We start from the raw sequence: 22,140 nt of genomic DNA on the forward strand, positions 1-22,140 counted from the left end.
AGCAATACTGATCACTGCAGTTGCCATGCTGCATTTTCTTTTTTTCCTTAACATCTTTATTGGAGTATAATTGCTTTACATCATTGTGTTAGTTTCTGCTGTATAACAAAGTAAATCAGCAATATGTATACATATATCCCCATATCCCCTCTCCCTTGCATCTCCCTCCCACCCGCCCTGTCCTACCCCTCTAGGTGGTCACAGAGCACCGAGCTGATCTCCCTGTGCTATGCGGCTGCATCTCACTAGCTATCTATTTTGCATTTGGTAGTGTATATATGTCCATGCCACTCTCTCACTTCGTCCCAGCTTACCCTTCCCCCTCCCACTGTCCTCAAGTCCATTCTATACATCTGAGTGTTTATTCCCGTCCTGCCCCAAGGTTCTTCAGAACCTTTTTTTTTTTTAGATGCCATAAATATGTGTTAGCATATGGTATTTGTTTTTCTCTTTCTGACTTACTTCACTCTGTATGACAGACTCTAGGTCCACCAACCTCACTACAAATAACTCAATTCCATTTCTTTTTATGCCATGCTGTTTTCTAATTGCTGCTCCCTTATCTGATTTCCCAACTAGATGCGCATAAGCTCCATAGGTGCAGGAATGGAGTCTCTCTCGTTCACCTGTAACCTAAATAAATAAAAAATAAAAATAAATTAAAAAGTTTCCAATAAATAAATGAACAAAACCTAGTTAAATAAACTCTAATCAACCAGAAGGCAGGAGTGCTGTTGATTATACAGACTGCAGAATTCTTCTATGACGCCTATAGCGTCAGAAAGTTGTAGATCAATTTCAATCAAAAATCTCCTTCTTTTCAGTGGCTCCATTCCTACTTGATTGTGGGACCCACTGAGTTGAATGCATATGCCCAGGGACTTCTCTAGGAAGCAGAGCTATGCCCATAGAGAATCTCTGCTTTTTAGATCAATAATTCTAAACACTAGAGAGAGTTGGGGAGATGGTTCCTGAATCCTCACTCTGAAAGAAAAGCACGTGTCTAAGCGTTTGGATCTATAATAGTGACTTATTCAGCCTGGTTGTGCCAGGCATGGAGTAGGTACCGTAAACATTTGTTTAAATAAATTATTTAAAACTCAGAATATATTCAAATTCTCTTTTTCATAAAGTTTTAGAGATACTTATTTTCCTATATTCATAAAGCTACAATGCACAGAAGAAATAATTTCTCATGAAATTCAATATGATATTTCCAAAGCTCTCAGGTACTTTGACAGCAAATTTATTTGAAACATTATAAGGATGTCAATAGTGTATGCAAATTCAACACATTTAACCTTTAAATTTATTGCATTAGACTTGTAGTTAAATAATTGAATATTACTATGCCTCATTAGATTTGATTCTTTTTCTTCTGAGGTCAGTAAACCTAACTGTAGACCATAAAGTTGCCATCTACGAACAAGTACTGATCTATATATACACAGAAATGACTCCTAAATCCATATAACCTTGCAAGAATGTGTCTCCTTGTAGAAAGGAAATGTTATAATAAAAAGGGATAATATATACATAAAAGTTACTTCTACATTTAAGGCAGCAGTTTGATTACCATTCAATTATAATCGTCTTCTATACAAGTAGAAAGTAAAAGATTAAAAACTTTTCGTTAACCTTTAAGAAAAGAAAGTTTTAAAGAAGCATTATTGGGACTTCCCTGGTGGCACAGTGGTTAAGACTCTGCGCTTCCAGAGCAGGGGGGCCAGGTTCGATCCCTGCTCAGGGAACTAGATCCCACATGCATGCCGCAATTAAGAGTTTGCACGCCACAACTAAGGAGCCTGCCTGCCGCAACTAAGACCCAGCACAACCAAAGAAATAAATAAAATAAATATTAAAAAATAAAAGAAGCATTATCATAACTCATTTGTTGAACATTTTATTTTACAAAACATTCTCTTACTCATGGCTTCATTTTAGACATTTAATATGGACATAATTCCTTATTAACTAAAATTGAACCACTATATTATTTAAAACACCTTTCCTTTTTGTTTTTAAGGAGAAGCCTACGAGTTGGACAAAGTTAAAATCAGATGAGTTGTGAAATACAGTGCTCAATATTCCAAAGAAATATATAATTAAAGCTGATAAGATTAAAATCATTTTCCATTGTAGCTGTTCATATGCCATATGTTAAGGAGTTCCCTATATGGCAACACATCGTCTTAAAGCAGTATATATCTTATTACAACCCTCTTAAACTTTTCATTTAACAAGCAAACAAATAAAAAGGTATCTGATGCTTGAACTAAAGGTCAATGAAACAGTGAAGGCCCATGGGTCAAGCACAAAGAAGTCCCAGTGAAGTTGAACTTCACTGGTCTGAGTCTAACTCACCGTACATAACCATAGTTAGCATAAGCTTTCTACACAGTTGGTAGCAATCAGATACATATTTAATGTGGTTTCATTATATCCTATAAATGCTGGCAATAGAATAATCTCCCCGGGGTATTCGGTGAATAATAGGAAAGAGAAAATGATGAGCACGTTTAGCACATGCACCCATAACCTCATGATAAAAGGCACCATTTCCCCCATACAGCACCTGTTGTCATAGCTGCTTTAATTACTTTTCATTGTAGTTGGCAGCCTGAAATATTTATCATGGAGCCTATAATTTCCCAAATCCAAAACTGAAATCTACCCAAGTGACTACAGGAACTGAAATTTTACTCACTGCTCCTACTTCTGTGCTTCACTTGCAACCTCAAAAGCTCTGAACAAAGTATCTTTGAGGGACGCTTCATTCAGTTAGGAGACCCGGTGCTGTACAAGATTACAATATGTTCACACAACATTCAACAGGCAGCGTATTATATCACATTTTGATTGAAATAAAGACAGAAGTCATTTCATTATTAAATATGAAAACATTCAATGTGCTAAAATAAAAGATAAAGCAAATTTAAAGGTTTTTGTAAATAGGTACCAACTAAGAACATATTCAGTCAATATTTCTAGGATTTATTCTTCCCATCAGTTGAATATGAAATTAGGTTTGATTTTAGCACTCCTTCTCCAGTGAATTATTGGTTATAAATCCCATGCTTTGGCTATGTTCTTTTGATTGTGAAATATGTTGTCATCTAGAATAAAGACTTTTTTGCTGTCTTTATTAAAGATATAAAGATTGTTTTGCAGTCTCTTTTAATCTAATTTACTTAAAATGTATTTATATATACATATTCCTTACTATAGTGTACTGCTGTAATGCTACACAAACATTAACTCATTTAATCCTAATAACACTTCTATCAGGTAGCAACTGTTATTTTCTCTACTTTACAGCTGAAGAAACTGAAACACAAAGAGATCGAGGAATTTGCCTAGTCACTGAGGCCAGTTAGTGGCAGATCAGCGACTCAAACTCAGATAGTTTAGCCCCAGTATCTGTGTTCTTACCTTCTACATACTACAAGCCAATTTAATTTCCCAGGAAGGTCCTTATGAATAGAAAAATAATTTCACATAAACGTCATTAACTCAGTTTGTGAGTAAGAAGACCAGTTCCAATGACTGGATTAGCATAATCCAGGGTCAAAAATATATTTTGCATAGCAACCAAGTAAATATTCATGTCCACACACTGACACAAACACAACCAATGTGAAAGTTTCACAAACTAAGATTACCTTACTACATACATACTGTATTTCATTTTTAAAATGCTGCTTATAGACCAAGTCATTTGCTTTCACAATGTGCTAACATAGTGGTTCTCATACCTAGTTACCCATTAAAATTGTCTGTGGAGATTTTAAAACTAAGGAATGTGTGAGCCCCACTCCAATCAATTAAATTAGAATCTCTGCTGAATAGCGTTTTAAAAGCTATACAGGTGATACCAAGAAGCTGCCATGGTTGAGAATTTCTGCACTATTGAATCCAATATATTTAATGTGAAACACATTGGAGTAGATGAAACTGACAAGATGTATTGCTATTATCTCTAGTTGAATACAGGACTTTCGATTATTTTCCATTAGCATTAGTTTTGCATGCTATAAAGACCTATTAACTTCTTGAAGAGGTGTTAAAATATTTTATTTTCACAAGTAGCTTAATATTCATTCTTTAACATTATTTATACTGTTACCACCTAACATAACCTTTCTTAATTAGTAGATTTTGAATCAACAAGGTCTTTTTATTTATTTATTTTTGGCTGCATTGGGTCTTTGTTGCTGCACGCCAGCTTTCTCTAGTTGTGGTGAGCGAAGGCTTCTCTTCATTGCGGTGCGCAGGCTTCTCACTGCGGTGACTTCTCTTGTTGTGGAGCACAGGCTCTAAGCGCATGAACTCAGTAGTTGTGGTGCACGGGCTTAGTTTCTCTGTGACATGTGGGATCTTCCGGACCAGGGCTCGAACCCGTGTCCCCTGCATTGGCAGGTGGATTCTTAACCACTGCACCACCAGGGAAGTCCCCAACAAGGTCTTATTTAAAATATTTATCTACATGGCTGCGCTGGGTCTTAGTTGCAGCATGCATGTGGGATCTAGTTCCCTGACCAGGGATCAAATCCGGGCCCCTGCACTGGGAGCACGGAGTCTTAACGGCTGGACCACTGGGGAAGCCCCAACAAGGTCTTATTTTAAATGGGTGGTTAAATTATGGAAAGAAAACAGTGGCTCTTTGACCAAGATTGAATTAAGATGAATAATTGTTTAGTTCAACACAAAACACGTGGCCTGGTTAATTCTATGTCCATCATTCCCTAATTTTATTCCATCCTTTCTCCCCCAAACCTTATGATGGTCTACAAGTGAAAAATTAATATTACCAACTAATTTAAAGTTTAGCGTTTGCACAATGAATTGCCTTGTTGAAAAAGTGCTGTGGCTACCAAGTTTAATGTGCACATAACAACCTAGTTCTTAAAAGACAAGACCCGGGTCTGCTGCCCACCTCACCTAACGTGCTGAAGTGGAGGGAAGCCACAGGCGCACGTGGAAGATCGCTAAAATGGGACAGACCAGAACAAGATTTGAGTCAGACGTTTGCCAAAATGGTCCCAGCTGTGCTAACGTGATTTTATTTTCTGTTTTTGATGTCCTATCATTGGTCCTTTCTTATTGTTGTGGTTTTATGGTTTTCGACCTAAACTGGCAGTACTTAAATTTCTCCGGTCAGCGTTATTCTGTGTTCTCCACAATGAATGACTGTTCCAAATTTACAATTTCCATCAACTTTAAATTGTCTGTGTAGCTTCACCTCTCCAGAGAAAACAACGGCCAACACTGGCCTCCATTTTCAGCCTCCTCCGTGTCAAAACTTCACTCTTACTTCCCGGGTGTCCTCCCCCTTAAGTCCCATTCGGTCCACTGTAGGCTCATTTCCCTTTCTCCTAAAGTCATCCGGGACTTCTGACTTGCCAAGTTCAACATCCTATTTTCAGAGGAACCTCTCTTTTGCATAATGTAATACATCTTGTTAATTTACAACTCTTCTAATTTCTAATTTTTATCAATTGTCTTAATCTGAGCTAAAAATTTCCTTCATCCAATCTACAAAGAAAGGGTTTGGTTAGCAAATTAGCAGTAAAAATACCACATCTGAGGACATTTTAAACCTACTTAATTACCACAAACTATTTGTATGACTTTAACACACAACTTGTTAAATTAAGATGCGTGCTGCCAATAATGCCTTAGAACACCGAAACAATTTTCTGGAAGGATCTTTCTTTAGAAGGATCTTATTAGCATTATCACAAACTATTGTAAGTCCTTGAAAGTTAGAATACTACTTTTCTTCTAAGTATTTCTTTAATTTATTATGGGCCTTGCCTGTAATTAGTCCATGTCAGTGATGTTTACCCACATTGATAAATGTCAAGCTTTTAAACAGAACCCCTTGGTATTTAAAGAATTATTCCAAGTAGGAATAACTTTATTTTATTTTATGTTTCTCCTCTAGCCTACATGGTGAGAAATAGTGACATCCTTCAGAGGCGCCATCTTACTTGCATTGCCCAAATGTGTGTGAACTGTTTGTGTCAGTTACACTGCCCTGAACAGGAGGGCTAAAGCCAACTTCTTTCCTGACGGACAAGTCTAAGCCACTTCCCCAAACTTGAATATACTTGGAGAAGGAAAAAAAAAAAAAAAAAGGGAAAACACCAGGTGAGCCAGGCTGTTTTGTTTCCTATGTTTGCCAGGTTTGCGTGGATAGGGTGAGGTTCTCTTAAGTCAACAGAGTCTATGTCAAGGCAGCAAGAAGGTACATGTTGTGCCTCCTTCCACTGTGAGTTTACACTCACACAATTCTCTTCTCTAATCCCAGAGTAGCTCTAAGCAAAACCGTAGACACGTGGGACCTCTAGGTGTTATCTAACACCCTCTAAAACAGCTGGGAACGCTTGGCAAGACTGCGGGGGACACCAAGAGATTTCTGCTTTCTTCCTACCAGCCCCTGGGGTCATGTGTGGATTACCCCGATCACTGCCCTTTAGATCACTGCCTCTATTCATGTGTATGTTTGGAGATGTTCCTTTGCTAGGAGCAGATTTCTGCATTCACCTCACTTTTATGATGGAGCTAATGAAGATGTGCAAACCTGGGAGACATCTGGTATTTGATGTTCCATTCTGCAAACCAAGACTAGGAATATATAGGAGCGCAGGACAACTATAAAAATGAGGTTGGCTTTACTGCTTTAACAGATAATGTAATAGACATAGGAGAGTGATACATCTTTTTAGTGGCACTTTGATATCAGGAACAGTATAACTGCAAACTGACTATTAGTTTTATTTTATTTCTCCCACTTTGTAGTGGTTTCAGTTATTTTACTTTGGCTTGTTTTGGTTTGGATTTTAACTTCAGATTAAGCCCCATGAAAGAAGGAAGCTTGAAACGCCATAACCTAAATTAGAGTTCTTCAACACTATTGACATTTTGGACTGAATTGCCAAAAGTCCCCTGGGGGCAAAATTGCACCAGTTGAGGACCACTGATCGAAGTCATAAAGAAATCAATAGTACTGAAGAATAATCACTTCCCCCCAGGTTCCTTCAAAATCAAAGTTGCTATCGAAAACTATTTAGGAGAGTAATTCAGTATGTACAATATTTAGGTTATTTTATTTTGCATGTATTACATCATCATTATACATGAAACTCAACTTTTCTCTCTATATCAGTGTTGACCGCCTGAGTAATGCCCACCCCCAAAGATAGGAGGCACTTTGCACAGGTCCCAGCAAAGCAGTCTGAGGTGGGGCACGTGACTACGACTGCTGCTGTGGATTACGATGGTTACGATAATTTTAGCAAATTCCGGATAGAATAGTCTACATGATTACAACTGTCAATAACATTATGCCCATTACTGGGCCTACCATTTTATATTTTGACGTTACAACTTTGAAATCAGTTGTGTATAGTCTGAGAGTAGGTAAATACCAGCTAAGGTGCACTGTGGCTTAATTTTCATGTACTTGTTATTTGGAGTTTTAAAAAGGTGTGAGTTTAGCTCAGAGTTTTGGCCTCAGTGGAGCATTGCATTACTAGTAACACTAGCAAATTTACTAAATAATGCCCCAAATGTACAAGGACTAAAACACAAGTTTATTTATTGCTCATATAAAACCCAAAATAGATATTCCTAATGGGTAACTGATCTCCTTCATGTGACGTTTTCAGTCCCTTCCATCGTGTGGCTTTGCCACATTTAACATATGCCTTCTAAAGGCGCTCTGTTGTTTTACAGCAAACAGGCGGAAGAGGAAAGAACACGGAAAGTCACACGGGTTGGTTTTTATGGGCCAGCTGTATAAAACGAAGGGGTGGCAGTTGAAGGCTCAGATAAGATGCCAGCTTAAGGGACATATGTTGAAGGATTTGGACTCTGCCCTCCAGGGTGCACGTGTGCATTGAACCAATGGCTGATAAACGATGCTGTGTCCCCAAGAGCTGCAATATACAAATCTGGAAAACCGAGATGTAGGATTACGATTTACCAGGGTTTCTCCTGACACTTCCATACTCGGTGGCTGCTTCAAGTGGGCAATAGCAGACTCCTCGTGCCAGAATGCCAACAAGCAGAGAATAGCATAACCAACGTTGATTCATGAGGAAATTACAGAAGGCGCTGTGGGTCCTCTTCATCCTTCCATGACCAGATAGCTGCGAGCGGACAACAGCAAAAACTCTGGTCCTTAAGAAAAAGTAACCAAGGGCTCAAAACACTTGAAGTTGGAGGTCACTCCACTGCAAGCAATCCAGGCTGCTAAGGTGCTATCGGAAAAGAGAGAAATCTAGAATAGGTGGTGCAGGAAGAAGATATTTGGTTATAATTACAACTCTGGGACAAACTGCAAGAGATGAACTGTAGCTTGCTTTGTTAATATTCTGGGAAATTGCACCTGGCCACTAGCTTGAAGAATTGGATTTGCATGCTTTTCCTCTCAGGAAAGGGATGGACTGTACCAGTTCCATTTAATGACTACTCTAGATTCACACATACGTCTTTTCCAGTCAGAATGGCTGAAGCAGCTGCTTGTGTGTCATTGAGCCCATCTGCTGCCATTGCTATTGTCACTGCTTCAGACTGAGATGCAGGGCCACCTAATGGAGAGAGAACACGGCTGTGCACAGGCCTGCCCAGACCGTGGGGCCTCTGGGTCCCCTCGCAAACGCTTGCAAAAGTCAGGTGATGCAACCAGAAGCACATGGTAGTTAATGCCCCATGGGGGACACTTTTCCCAGTGGGAGACAGGGGATAGAAAGGAGTTCTTCCTCTCCCAGAACAGTGCTCAGTCTAGCATTAGTTTTGCATGGCCTCTCTGACAGTGTCCAGTGGGACAAGCAATTATTGGGCTGTAAAGAAGCTGTAGCAGTCAGCTTTCTCTTCTGTTTTCTCCTTCCCTTTTTTATTTGTCCTTTCCCACCTCTCAACCTTCTCCCTTTCTTTCTCATTTTCCTCTCCCATTCCCTCCCCTTTCCCCTCTTTTTCTTCCCTTCCTAAACAGTTCAATCCAAAACTCATTATTTGGGGCTGAGCAAGACATGTGTCCACACTAGGAGGTGTGGGGATAGATTGAGGAGAGAGAAGAAAATCCACGATGGCCCAGAGTGGAGTGTGGCACCTGGAAGTGGAGCCCTGGAGCCAAGCAAAGTGAGGAGACCACCCATGAGGAGGTGGGGGAAAGCAGCAGTAAGATTGTCTCCATATGAGTAGGCTGCTCAAATAAAGATGATGGGAGCCACGTTCCTCACTGTCAGAGAGGGGAGTCACAAATACAGAAAGGTGGAAAACTAGATTAAGCCCCATGGTGTTCAACTGAAATTAGAAATCTAGGGGTGAAATCATGACTTTGAAGCTATATAGCTAGATACAGAAATAAATATAGATGTGAACATGTATATGTGTGTGTGTGTGTGTGTGTGTGTGTGTGTGTGTGTGTGTGTGTGTGTGTGTGTGTGTGTGTGTGTGTTCTCTAGCTCTGGCCACTGAGACAGTCTAGGAGTTGAAACCCTCAAATAGCAATACAGACAATTAGGGCCCACACACTTTTTAAATATCACTCTTCACTATAAGGAATCAGCCCTCTTCGGAAGAATGGCTGGTTTCAAGGCTGGGGCTGAGAAAAAACGAGATGAACCTAGAACATCTTATTCTGCCAAAAGGTGAGAAAGTTCTTAAAAGTGATGACGTTTCATCAAGACACAGAAGCCAGCTTGAAGGCATATACATAACACAGGCCAAATCTAGCATGATTTTAGCAACAAAATAAATAACAGTAATGAATTATAACCCATTGAATAAAACACATTCATGAGTCCATAATGATATATCAATGAAATATTTTCAATTTGATGAGGAACATTATCTCAAAGTAACTCACAACAAAATACTTATTAATTACAGAGTAAATAGTGGAGAAGCCTGATAGTAACCACCTGATCACGTGATCAAAGTTAACCTCACCAATAATGCAAAAAATCAGAATTGTGCACCACTTGATAGGATGCAATGAGAAGAACACAGAATCAATTCCGTGACATTCCTACCAAAGATGTAGAACCTGAATGTAATCATGAGGAAACATCAGACACAGATTAAGGGAACTTCTACAAGATGACTGGCCTGTAATCTTCAAAAATGTTATGGTCTTGAAAATCAAGGAAAGACTGGGGAATTCGACTCCAAACTGAAAGAGGATAAAGAGACACGGCAACTAATAGCAACATGAGATGATAGACTGGATCCTTTTGCTATAAAAGATATACCAACTGGCACAACTGGCATAACTGAATGGAGTCTTGGGATTAGATGACAGCAATGCATCTGGAATGATTTTCTTGGTTTCGACGTTTACGTCATGGTTATGAAGGAGACTGTTGGAAATACACGCTAAAGCACCTAAGGGTAATGGGCATTATGTTGGCAATTTACTCTCAACTAATGGCGGGGGAGGCCCTTATTCCAGTCTTGCAAATTATCTGTTACTTTGAAATTGGTTCCAAATTAAGAAGAGGCAGAATAGCAGAAGCAGCAGAATCTGTGGCTGGGGTAACACTCCCCTCTGCATTTGCTCTCCCTTCCTTCCTGACTCACTCCCTTTTCCCTTTCTCCTGCTTCCTTCAGGCTCTGTAGTCTAGGGAACACTGTCTAAGTTACTGGGCAATTCACAGAATCTACACTGGCTACCAGACCTACGGAATGTGAAGTGTTATAATAGAAAGTCCAATTGGAAGCCTCTGTATCTACATATTTGTACCAAAATAGAAATTCATAGAAATATCTTATATCTGGTGAACTGCCATGAGACAGCAAAGTGACCTTGCAATCAGATACACCCATCATAAATGTGGGGATAGCTAATCCACAAAGCCATAAAGGTAGGCATGCACAGTAATATATCCTCTTGAGTGATAGTGATACATGAAAGAAGGGACTTGCACAGATCCTGGAGACACAATTAGGCTTCGTAAGCAGATGCTCACACTACCAGAACTTCCATTCCTGGTGCACTGTTATTTCTCCTTTAATCCACACCTATGGTCTTATGAGACTTCATCATGACCAGCAGATAAGGAAAAAATAGGTTAAACTATGGGTTATGAATGGTTTTATATGATTTGAAGATACATACTAGAAGCAGGAGGCCCTGAAGTACATAGGGAAAGAAATATTTCTGATGAGAAGAAATTTTCAGGGTTACATTTGGCTGTCCACCCTACCTAGGAGAGTTGGCTAGAGTTATACATCCACATTAGTTCATGGACAGTGGTGGATGGTTTCATCAGATGATCAGGGACTTCGAAAGGATGACATTGGGGGACTAAGGAAAAGGAGATCCAAGGAATAGTTAAGTGTAGGGACTTCTCAAAATCAGTGCAGTAGAGATTGGTTCAAGATGGCAGAGTAGAAGGACGTGCTCTCACTCCCTCTTGCAAAGGCACCAGGATCACAACTAACTGCTGAACAATCATTAACAGGAAGACACTGGAACTCACCAAAAAAGATACCCCACATCCAAAGACAAAGAAGAAGCCACAATGAGAGGGTAGGAGGGGCACCATCACAATAAAATTAAATCCCATAAACAATGGGTGTGTGACTCACAAACTGGAGAACACTTATACCACAGTAGCCCACCCACTGGAGTGAAGGTTCTGAGCCCCACATCAGGCTTCCCAACCCGGGGGTCCAGCAACAGGAGGAGGAATTCCCAGAGAATCAGACTTCGAAGGCTAGTGGGATTTGACTGGGGGACTTCAACAGGACTGGGGGAAACAGAGACTCCACTCTTGGAGGGCACACACAAAGTAGTGTGCACACTGGGACCCAGAGGAAGGAGCAGTGACCCCAGAGAAGACTGAACCAGATCTACCTGCTAGTGTTGGAGGGTCTCCTGCAGAGGTGGGGGGTGGCTGTGGCTCACCATGGGGACAAGGACACTGGCACCAGAAGTTCTGGGAAGTACTCCTTGACATGAGCCCTTCCGGAGTGCACCATTAGCCCCATCAAAGAGCCCAGGTAGGCTCCAGTGTTGGGTCGCCTCAGGACAAACAAACAACAGGGAGGGAACCCAGCCCCACCCATCAGCAGACAAGCAGATTAAAGTTTTACTGAGCTCTGCCCACAAGAGCAACAGCCAGCTCTACCCACCACCAGTCCCTCCCATCAGGAAACTTGCACAAGACTCTTAGATAGCCTCATCCAGCAGAAGGCAGACAGCAGAAGCAAGAAGAACTACAATCCTGCAGCCTGTGGAACAAAAACCACATTCACAGAAAGACAGACAAGATGAAAAAGCAGAGGGCTATGTACCATATGAAGGAACAAGATAAAACCCCAAGGCTTCCCTGGTGGTGCAGTGGTTGAGAGTCCGCCTGCTGATCCAGGGGACGTGGGTTCGTGCCCCAGTCTGGGAAGATCCCACATGCCGCGGAGCGGCTGGGCCCGTGAGCCATGGCCGCTGAGCCTGCGCGTCTGGAGCCTGTGCTCCACAATGGGAGAGGCCACAACAGTGAGAGGCCCGCGCACCGCAAAAAAAAAAACAACCCAAAACAATTAAGTAAATGGAACATACATATCAATAATTACCTTAAACATGAATGGATTAAATGCTCCAACCAAAAGACACAGGCTCGCTGAATGAATACACAAACAAGACCCATATATATGCTGTCTACAAGAGACCCACTTAAGACTAGGGTCACATACAGACTGAAAGTGAGGGGATGGAAAAAAATATTCCATGCAAATGGAAATCAAAAGTAAGCTGGAGTAGCAATACTCATATCAGATAAAATAAACTTTAAAATAAAGAATGTTACAAGAGACAAGGAAGGATACTACATAATGATCAAGGGATCAATCCAAGAAGAAGATATAACAATTATAAATATATTTGCACCCAACATAGGAGCACCTCAATACATAAGGCAACTGCTAACAGCTATAAAAGAGGAAATCGACAGTAACACAGTAAATAGTGGGCGACTTTAACCCCTCACTTAAACCAATGGACAGATCATCCAAACAGAAAATTAATAAGGAAACACAACCTTTAAATGACGCAATAGACCAGAAAGATTTAATTGATATTTACAGGAAATTCCATCCAAAAACAGCAGATTACACTTTCTTCTCAAGTGCGCACGGAACATTCTCTAGGATAGATTACATCTTGCGTCACAAATCAAGCCTCAGTAAATTTAAGAAAATTGACATCATATCAAGCATCTTTTCTGACCACAATGCTATGAGATTAGAAATCAATTACAGGGAAAAAAACGTAAAAAAACAAACACATGGAGGCTAAACAATACGTTACTAAATAACCAAGAGATCACTGAAGAAATCAAAGAGGAAATCAAAATATACCTAGAGACAAATGACAATGAAAACATGACGATCCAAAACCTATGGGATGCAGCAAAAGCAGTTCTAAGAGGGAAGTTTATAGCAATACAAGCCTACCTCAAGAAACAAGAAAAATCTCAAATAAACAACCTAACCTTACACCTAAAGGAACTAGAGAAAGAAGAATAAACAAAACCCGAAGTTAGCAGAAGGAAAGAAATCATAAAGATCAGAGCAGAAATAAATGAAATAGAAACAAAGAAAACAATAGCAAAGGTCAATAAAACTAAAAGCTGGTTCTTTGAGAAGATAAACAAAATTGATAAACCATTAGCCAGACTCATCAAGAAAAACAGGGAGAGGACTCAAACCAATAAAATTAGAAATGAAAAAGGAGAGGTTACAACAGACACCTCAGAAATACAAAGCACCCTAAGCAACTCTATGCCAATAAAATGGACAATCTGGAAGAAATGGACAAATTCTTAGGAAGGTATAAACTTCCAAACCTGAACCAGGAAGAAATAGAAAACATGAACAGACCAATCACAAGTAATGAAATTGAAATGGTGATTAAAAATCTTCCAACAAACAAAAGTCCAGGACCAGATGGCTTCACAGGTGAATTCTATCAAACATTTAGAGAAGAGCTAACACCTATCCTTCTCAAACTCTTCCAAAAAATTGCAGAGGAAGGAACACTCCCAAATGCATTCTATGAGGCCACCATCACCCTGTTACCAAAACCAAACAAAGATGTCATAAAAAGAGAAAACTATATACCAATACCACTGATGAATGCAGATGCAAAATTCCTCAACAAAATACTAGCAAACAGAATCCAAAAACACATTAAAAGGATCATACACTATGAGGAAGTGGGATTTATCCCAGGGATGCAAGGATTCTTCAATATACGTACATCAAACAATGTGATACACCATATTAACAAATTGAAGAATAAAAACCATATGATCACTCAATAGATGCAGAAAAAGCTTTTGACAAAATTCAACACCGATTTATGATAAAAACTCTCCAGAAAGTGGGCATAGAGGCAATCTACCTCAACATAATAAAGGCCATATACGACAAACCCACAGCAAACATCATTCTCAATGGTGAAAAACTGAAAGCATTTCCTCTAAGATCAGGGACGAGACAAGGATGTCCACTCTCACCACTATTATTCAACATAGTTTTGGAAGTCCTAGCCACGGCAATCAGAGAAGAAAAAGAAATAAAAGGAATACAAATTCAAAAAGAAGAAGTAAAACCATCACTGTTTGCAGATGACATGACACTATACATAGAGAATCCTAAAGATGCCACCAGAAAACTACTAGAGCTAATCAATGAATTTGGTAAAGTAGCAGGATTCAAAATTAATGCACAGAAATCTCTTGCATTCCTATACACTAATGATGAAAAATCTGAAAGAGAAATTAAGGAAACACTCCCATTTACCACTGCAACAAAAAGAATAAAATACCTAGGAAAAAACCTACCTAGGGAGACAAAAGACCTGTATGCAGAAAACTATAAGACACTGATGAAAGAAATTAAAGATGATACCAACAAATGGAGAGATATACCATGTTCTTAGATTGGAAGAATCAATACTGTGAAAATGACTATACTACCCAAAACTATCTACAGATTCAATGCAAAAGACCCTGAATAGCCAAAGCAGTCTTGAGCAAAAAAATGGAGCTGGAGGAACCAGACTCCCTGACTTCAAACTATACTACAAAGCTACAGTAATCAAGAGAATATGGTACTGGCACAAAAACAGAAATATAGATCAATGGAACAGGATAGAAAGCCCAGAGATAAACTCACGCACATATGGTCAACTAATCTATGACAATGGAGGCAAGGATATACAATGGAGAAATGACCATCTCTTCAGTAAGTGGTGCTGGGAAAACTGGACAGCTACATGTAAAAGAATGATATTAGAACACTCCCTACCACCACACACAAAAATAAACTCAAAATGGATTCGAGACCTAAATGTAAGACTGGACACTGTAAAACTCTTAGAGGAAAACATAGGAAGAACATTCTTTGACATAAATCATGGTAAGATCTTTTTTGATCCACCTCCTAGAGTAATGGAAATAAAAACAAAAATAAACAAATGGGACCTAATGAAACTTAAAAGCTTTGGCAAAGCAAAGGAAACTACAAACAAGATGAAAAGACAGCCCTCGAATGGGAGAAAATATTTGCAAACGAATCAAGAGACAAAGGATTAATTTCCAAAATATATAAACAGCTCATGCAGCTCAATATTAAAAAAACAAACAACCCAATCCAAAAATGGGCAGAAGACCTAAATAGACATTTCTCCAAAGAAGACATACAGATGGCCAAGAAGCACATGAATAGCTGCTCAACATCACTAATTATTAGAGAAATGCAAATCAAAACTACAATGAGGTATCACCTCATACCAGTTAGAATGGGCATCATCAGAAAATCTACAAACAACAAATGCTGGAGAGGGTGTGGAGAAAAGGGAACCCTCTTACACTGTTGGTGGGAATGTAAGTTGATACAGCCACTATGGAGAACAGTATGGAGGTTCCTTAAAAAACTAAAAATAGAATTACCATATGACCCAGCAATCCCAATGCTGGGCATATACCCAGAGAAACCCATAATTCAAAATGACACATGCACTGCAATGTTCACTGCAGCACTATTTATGATAGCCAGGTCATGGAAGTAACCTAAGTGTGCATCGACAGACGAATGGATAAAGATGTGGTGCATATATACAATGGAATATTACTCAGTCATAAAAAGGAACAAAACTGGGTCATTTGTAGAGATGTGAATGAATCTAGAGACTGTCATACAGAGTGAAGTAAGTCAGAAGAGAAAAACAAATACCGTATGGTAACACATATATATGGAATCTTAAAAAAAAAATAATGTCATGAAGAACCTAGGGGCAGGATGGGAATAAAGACACAGACCTACTAGAGAATGGACTTGAGGACAGTGGGAGAGGGAAGGGTAAGCTGGGACAAAGTGAGAGAGTGGTATGGACATATAAACACTACCAAATGTAAAACAGATAGCTAGTGGGAAGCAGACGCATAGCACAGGAAGATCAGCTCGGTGCTTTGTGACCACCTAGAGGGGTGGGATAGGGAGGGTGGGAGGGAGGGGACACAAGAGAGAAGAGATATGGGAACATATGTATATGTATTGCTGATTTACTTTGTTACAAAGCAGAAACTAACACACCATTGTAAAGCAATTATACTCCTATAAAGATGTTAAAAAATAATTGACTCAGAAAGAAGTATGATATCTGAATATATCTATATTCAGAGATTAAATAAGTAATTTTAAAACTTCCTATAAAGAAAAGCCTGACTCAGATAGCTTCACTGGTGAATTCTACCAACACTTAAGGAAGAATTAACACAAATACTTCACAAGTCTTCCAAAATATAGAAGAGGAGGGAATACTTCTGAACCCATTCTATGTTGCCAGTATTACCCTGATACCAAAACCAGGCCAAGGCATCACAAGAAAAGAAAACTACAGACCAATACCTGTTATGAATATAGATGCAAAAATCCTTAATAAAAAAAAAGCTTGAAAACTGAATCCAGCAACATATAAGAAGTATTACACACCGTGACCAAGTGGATTTATCTTAGCAATGCAAAGTTAGCTTAACATACAAAAGTCAATCAAGGTAGCATACTGTAATACTAGAATAAAGGACAAGAACCACGTGATCACCTTTATTGGTGGCGCAAATACATTTGACAAAATCCAAGACCCATTCATGATAAAAACTCTCAGAAAACTAAGAATAGAAAGAAACTTCCTCAACCTAATAAAGGGCATCTATGAAATACCTCTAGCTAACATCACATTTACTGGTGAAAGACTAGAATGCTTTCCCCTAAGATCAGGAAAAAGACAAGGATGTTCACTTTCATCACTTCTATTCAACATTTTACTGGCGGTTCTATCCAATTGGACAATTGGATTGAATTGCAATTCTATCCCATTGTTTTTCTTGCAATTAGGCAAGAAAAACAAATAAAAGTCATCCAGATTGAAAAGGAAGAAGTAAAACTATATCAGCTTGCAAATGATATCATCCTGTATATATAAAATTCTAAGAAAGCCATTAAAAATAAACAGAAAAACCCTCTTAGAACCATTAGATGAGTTCAGCAAGGTCTTTTTGGCAAGTGGTGCTGAAACAATTAGGTAGCCACACGCAAAAGGATAAAATTGTATCCTTACCTCACGTCATATACAAAAATTGACTAAAGTGGGTCAAAGACCTAATGTAAGAGCTAAAACTCTTAGAAGAAAACATAGGGGTAAAACTTCATGACCTTGGATTTGGCAAAGAATTCTTAGATATGACACTAAAAGTATAAGCAACTAAGTTAAAGATAGATAAATTGGACATCAGCAAAATGAAACTTTTGTGTTTCAAGGGACATCACCAAGAAAGTGAAAAGACAGCCAACAGAATGGTAGAAAATATTTGTAAATCAGATAACTGATAAGGGACTTGTACTCAAAATATATAAAGAACTCTTACACTTCAATGATAAAAAGACATTTAAAAATGGACAAAGGATTTGAATAGACATTTCTTCAAGGAATATATACAAATATCTGATAAGCACACAAAAAGATGCTGGGCATCATTAGTCATCAGGGAAATGCAAATCAATACCACAATGAGATACTACTTCCCACATACTAGGATGGCTAGAATCAAAATGTCCAATAATAACAAGTTTTGATGAGGAATGGAAAAGTCAGAACCCTCATACCCTACTTGCGGGAATGTAAAATGGTACAGCTGCTTCGAAATACAGTCTGGCAGTTCCTCAAATGATTAAACATAGAGATGCCATATGACCAGCAATTTTACTTCTAAGTATATACCCAAGAAAATGAAAATATATGTTCACACAGAAACTTGTATATGAGTGTTTATAGCAGCATTTTTCAGAATAGTCAAAAGATGGAAATGACCCAAATGTCTGTCAACTGATGAATGGATGAACAAATGTGGTATGTCCATACAATGAAATATTATTTGGCCACCAAAAGGACTGAAGTACTGATATACACCAGATCATAAATGAACCTTGAAAATATTGTGCTAAGTGAAAAAGTCAGTCATAGAACACTGTATATTATTTGGTTACATTCATATGAACGGACGATTTATGTTTTGATAAATGTTGCCTAATTTCCATGCATATTGCTCGTGGTAAAAAACCCAACCACAGACCTATTTCCCTCTCTCCTGCAAAATCTGGATATAACATTTAAATTTTTGCCAGTCTGGTGAACAAAAGACGGAATTCACATTGTTTCCATTGCACGTTTTTACTCTTTGGTGAGGTAGAATTTATTTCCCTGTGTCTATTTTCTTAGTTGTAAAAGAGCTATTCTTGTTGTTCATCCACTTTGCTGCTAGAATTCTTTGGCCAAATGTTTTTAGCTACAAGTAACAAAAACCCTCCTGAGCCCCAGATTAAAGATGGGAAAGAATTTATAGAAAAGATTCCACTTGGCTTATGGCCCTGAGGGCAGGAAAGGCAGGCATCCTGGTCTCCCAGATCTTGAACAAGTGTCTCCATCTGTATCTGACATCCACCTTCTTTCCCCTGAGAAAAAAGAAAAAGACTACTTGCCTGGCCTCATGTATGTTTTCTTCTCTTACTCAAAGATCATTCATAATAGTTCTTCAATCTAGGACTAAGTCTGTCCAGGCCAGCATAGTTAGGTGCATTCCGAGCGTTATCTTTCTTTACGGCAGCCTCTTCACCTAACATTATTTCTCCTATCCCTATCCTCTCCTCTTAATGAGATACAAATATGAAACAGAAAGTAAACAGAATTATAAAAGTTGGAGGTAATTTTAAAGATCATGTAGACAGATACAAATATAAAATAGGAGGTGAATAGAATTATAAAACTGTAGAGCTGGATGGAATTTAAAGATCAGGAAGCCCACTCCCCAGATTTCCATGATAAAGAAACTCCGGCTTAAGAGGCTAAATAATTGGCTCAAGCTTTAATTCCCAGTAAGTGAGCAGATCCAAGCCCTCAATTCCTCTGCTTTCTAAGTCCTGTTCTCTTTTCCTAATGTCCTAGGACTTCTGGTTATATGTGTATCAATCTATTCAGATTTCTTATTTCAGGTGGTATTCAATACAACTGGCACAAACCATCGGAATATATGTAACTCCTCATTACATAGAACTGTATGCTTAATCTCATTTTCTATTTATATCAGTGAATATATACCTGTATAACTATGAAAATTAGAGCTTATTTATCAGCCCAAGATCTAAAAAAAAAAAATTATCTCTGGAAGACTGTGAGTTTTTATGTTCCTTAATCTAACTTCACAATTACAATCATTCAATAACGTTTACAGCTGGAAATAAAATTCACCATACCATTATTTAATTGAAATAATGTAACAAAATTCCTTGTGTGACTTATCACACATAAATCAATTGTCCCAATTTTTCAGTTTTACTTCATCTCACAATTTTTTGCATGTACTTGTTAATAGTTGTGCTAGCCATCTGGACTGCCTAGAACATTGCTGCAGGGGATGACACGGACAGCAACTGTAGCTTGGTGGTATAAAACACACCTAGTGATTTGAGTTCTTAAAGTTCAGCAGTTAAATCTCACATCAACAAAGATGATTTTCTTCTGAAAAAGTTTTCATACTCTAATAATATTTAGTTTTGTGACATGGATAGTTAAATAGAACAGCAAGTTAACTTCACAGTTGTAATTAATGTATCTTCAATTTGGGGAAAACCACTCTCACCATTTTGATTAAAGAAATATACTGATATTTCACAATATATTTATTAAAATAATATCACACATTTTCATGGATTTAGATTTAAATTGCTTATTTGGATGAAAAGATGAGCACTTTAGATATCCACAGGCCATCTTTTTTTCCAGTAAATTTTGTGGTTGTCATAGAAAAATTATCAAAATTGTCCCATATGTCATAAAATTTAACAAAAATCTACACTGAACACTCTTACTGTTATGTATAAGTTACCTTTGCATAGTTTATTCCAGCAGGCAACTAACCTCCTGAGGCTTATGAGGACCTTTATTTATATTTTGTATTACCTATATTTTCTATCACCCAAATAAAATAAAATAAAATACCCATAAAATACCATCTGCTTATAATTTACGAGGTTTCACTGCAGCCTCTATGCACTTTGAGTGTTTGAATGCAGGTTTGAGCCTCAAATATAAACTTGGGATACATGTAGGCTTTCTTTTAAATTGCCACTAGGAAATCAGACTTCTAGATTCTTTCACAAAAATCGTAGGTCTTGTTGGGCTTCTCTGAGAGTGTGTTGATTTTCCAGCTATCCGAAATTGGACTTGTTCCCAATAAGTTCCTAGGTCTTTACCTGATGGTCTTGAGATACCTAACTTTGGTTTAGTTGCCCATGAACTAGGGTCGAAAAGCAGCAGGGGGTTGAAAACCCTGGTAGTTCAGTCTAATGCTCTGCCATTATGGAATTTCTCTGACCTGCTTCGTGACAGTAGTCCAATCCTTCATGTAATCTCCTTTAATGTGTACGTTTTTAACAGATGGATCACTAAGCTTTTGATCTCTGAGGGCTAAACTGAGGCATGTAGAATCAAGATTATTTACTGTTATAGTGTAACTGATATCTTTAATGGACTGGCTAACTGATATTATGCCCCAGCTTATGAGATCTATACTAAATTAGTGAAGATATTCATATATCATACATTTATACAAGACATATATTCTGTCTTTCAAAGCACTACAAAGAAATGTAAAACATAAATTTGATGATATTAGTTGTCTTTCTCTTCATTGAGCATAAATGTGTAAGCCTATAATTGAAAAGGATTTTATTACAACAGTTCCACAAAGTCACATTACAGAAAAATATTTAAATGCCTGTTTTAAAAGTCCAAAAACAGTACCCAGTCAGATGCCTTTACCATTTGTAGTATTTTGAGGACCATGCTTATAGAAAATGAAGCAGTAGGGATAAAACAGACTTTGCCAAGAGAGGAACTGAAATTTACACTTCTAAAATACATTTTTTATGAATCAGAATACAATATTTTTGCCTTTGACTATTAAAAAATTTTATTTCTAACTTCGTTTGCTTCATTGCCATGCCTTTTTCATTGGAGATTTAAATTTAACCATAGGTTTTTTCCCCACACAAATGACATTTTAGGGCAAAGAATACACAGTGCTATAATCAGAAGATGAAATAAGTAGTGCACACTCTCTGATATAATGTCAGGCATGGTATTTTTATTCATAAAATAAATTCCTAGAGATTTGCTGGTTTGCAAACTTACTTCAAATGGTCGTAAAATGTCCGGAAGATAGAGAGTGCTATTCAAATGTTTGTGTGAATATTTCAGGCCTTGCCACACCTTAAGGAAGAGGGAGTTTTTGGAAAAGGGTATTCTCCTTGTGTAGGTAAAAACGACTAATATATATCATGACTCACTCATTAGCAAACTGTTAGCAATTTATTCACAGAAATTTCCAGGCAAAGGATCTTGTAGAATTGCCCAGGAGACTCCTAGAGGAAGTAATAAGTATTATTTCCATGTCTACTTACAAGATGAACTTAGTGAACTCAGGCCAAGAAGAGTATTTGTCTCTTGTAGTAACCATTCCAATGTAACCATCTACTGTTATGATCTCTTTTCCATTGTCTAATTAATGGCCT

General features: G+C 38.2%; 1 long non-coding RNA gene across 1 annotated transcript in view; it reads right to left on the reverse strand.

The window, feature by feature from the left end:
* Positions 1–505: 505 nt before the first annotated feature.
* The window catches only part of LOC132519181 (uncharacterized), a 31,560-nt gene continuing 9,925 nt past the window's right edge, over positions 506–22,140 (reverse strand). The window contains exons 3-4 of the long non-coding RNA XR_009540110.1: positions 22,030–22,138; positions 506–633 (exon numbers count right to left, since the gene is read on the reverse strand). This is a non-coding gene — a long non-coding RNA (uncharacterized LOC132519181). The remainder of the gene's footprint in view (positions 634–22,029; positions 22,139–22,140) is intronic.

Source organism: Lagenorhynchus albirostris, chromosome 4 (assembly GCF_949774975.1).
Source record: "Lagenorhynchus albirostris chromosome 4, mLagAlb1.1, whole genome shotgun sequence".
NCBI lineage: Eukaryota > Metazoa > Chordata > Mammalia > Artiodactyla > Delphinidae > Lagenorhynchus > Lagenorhynchus albirostris.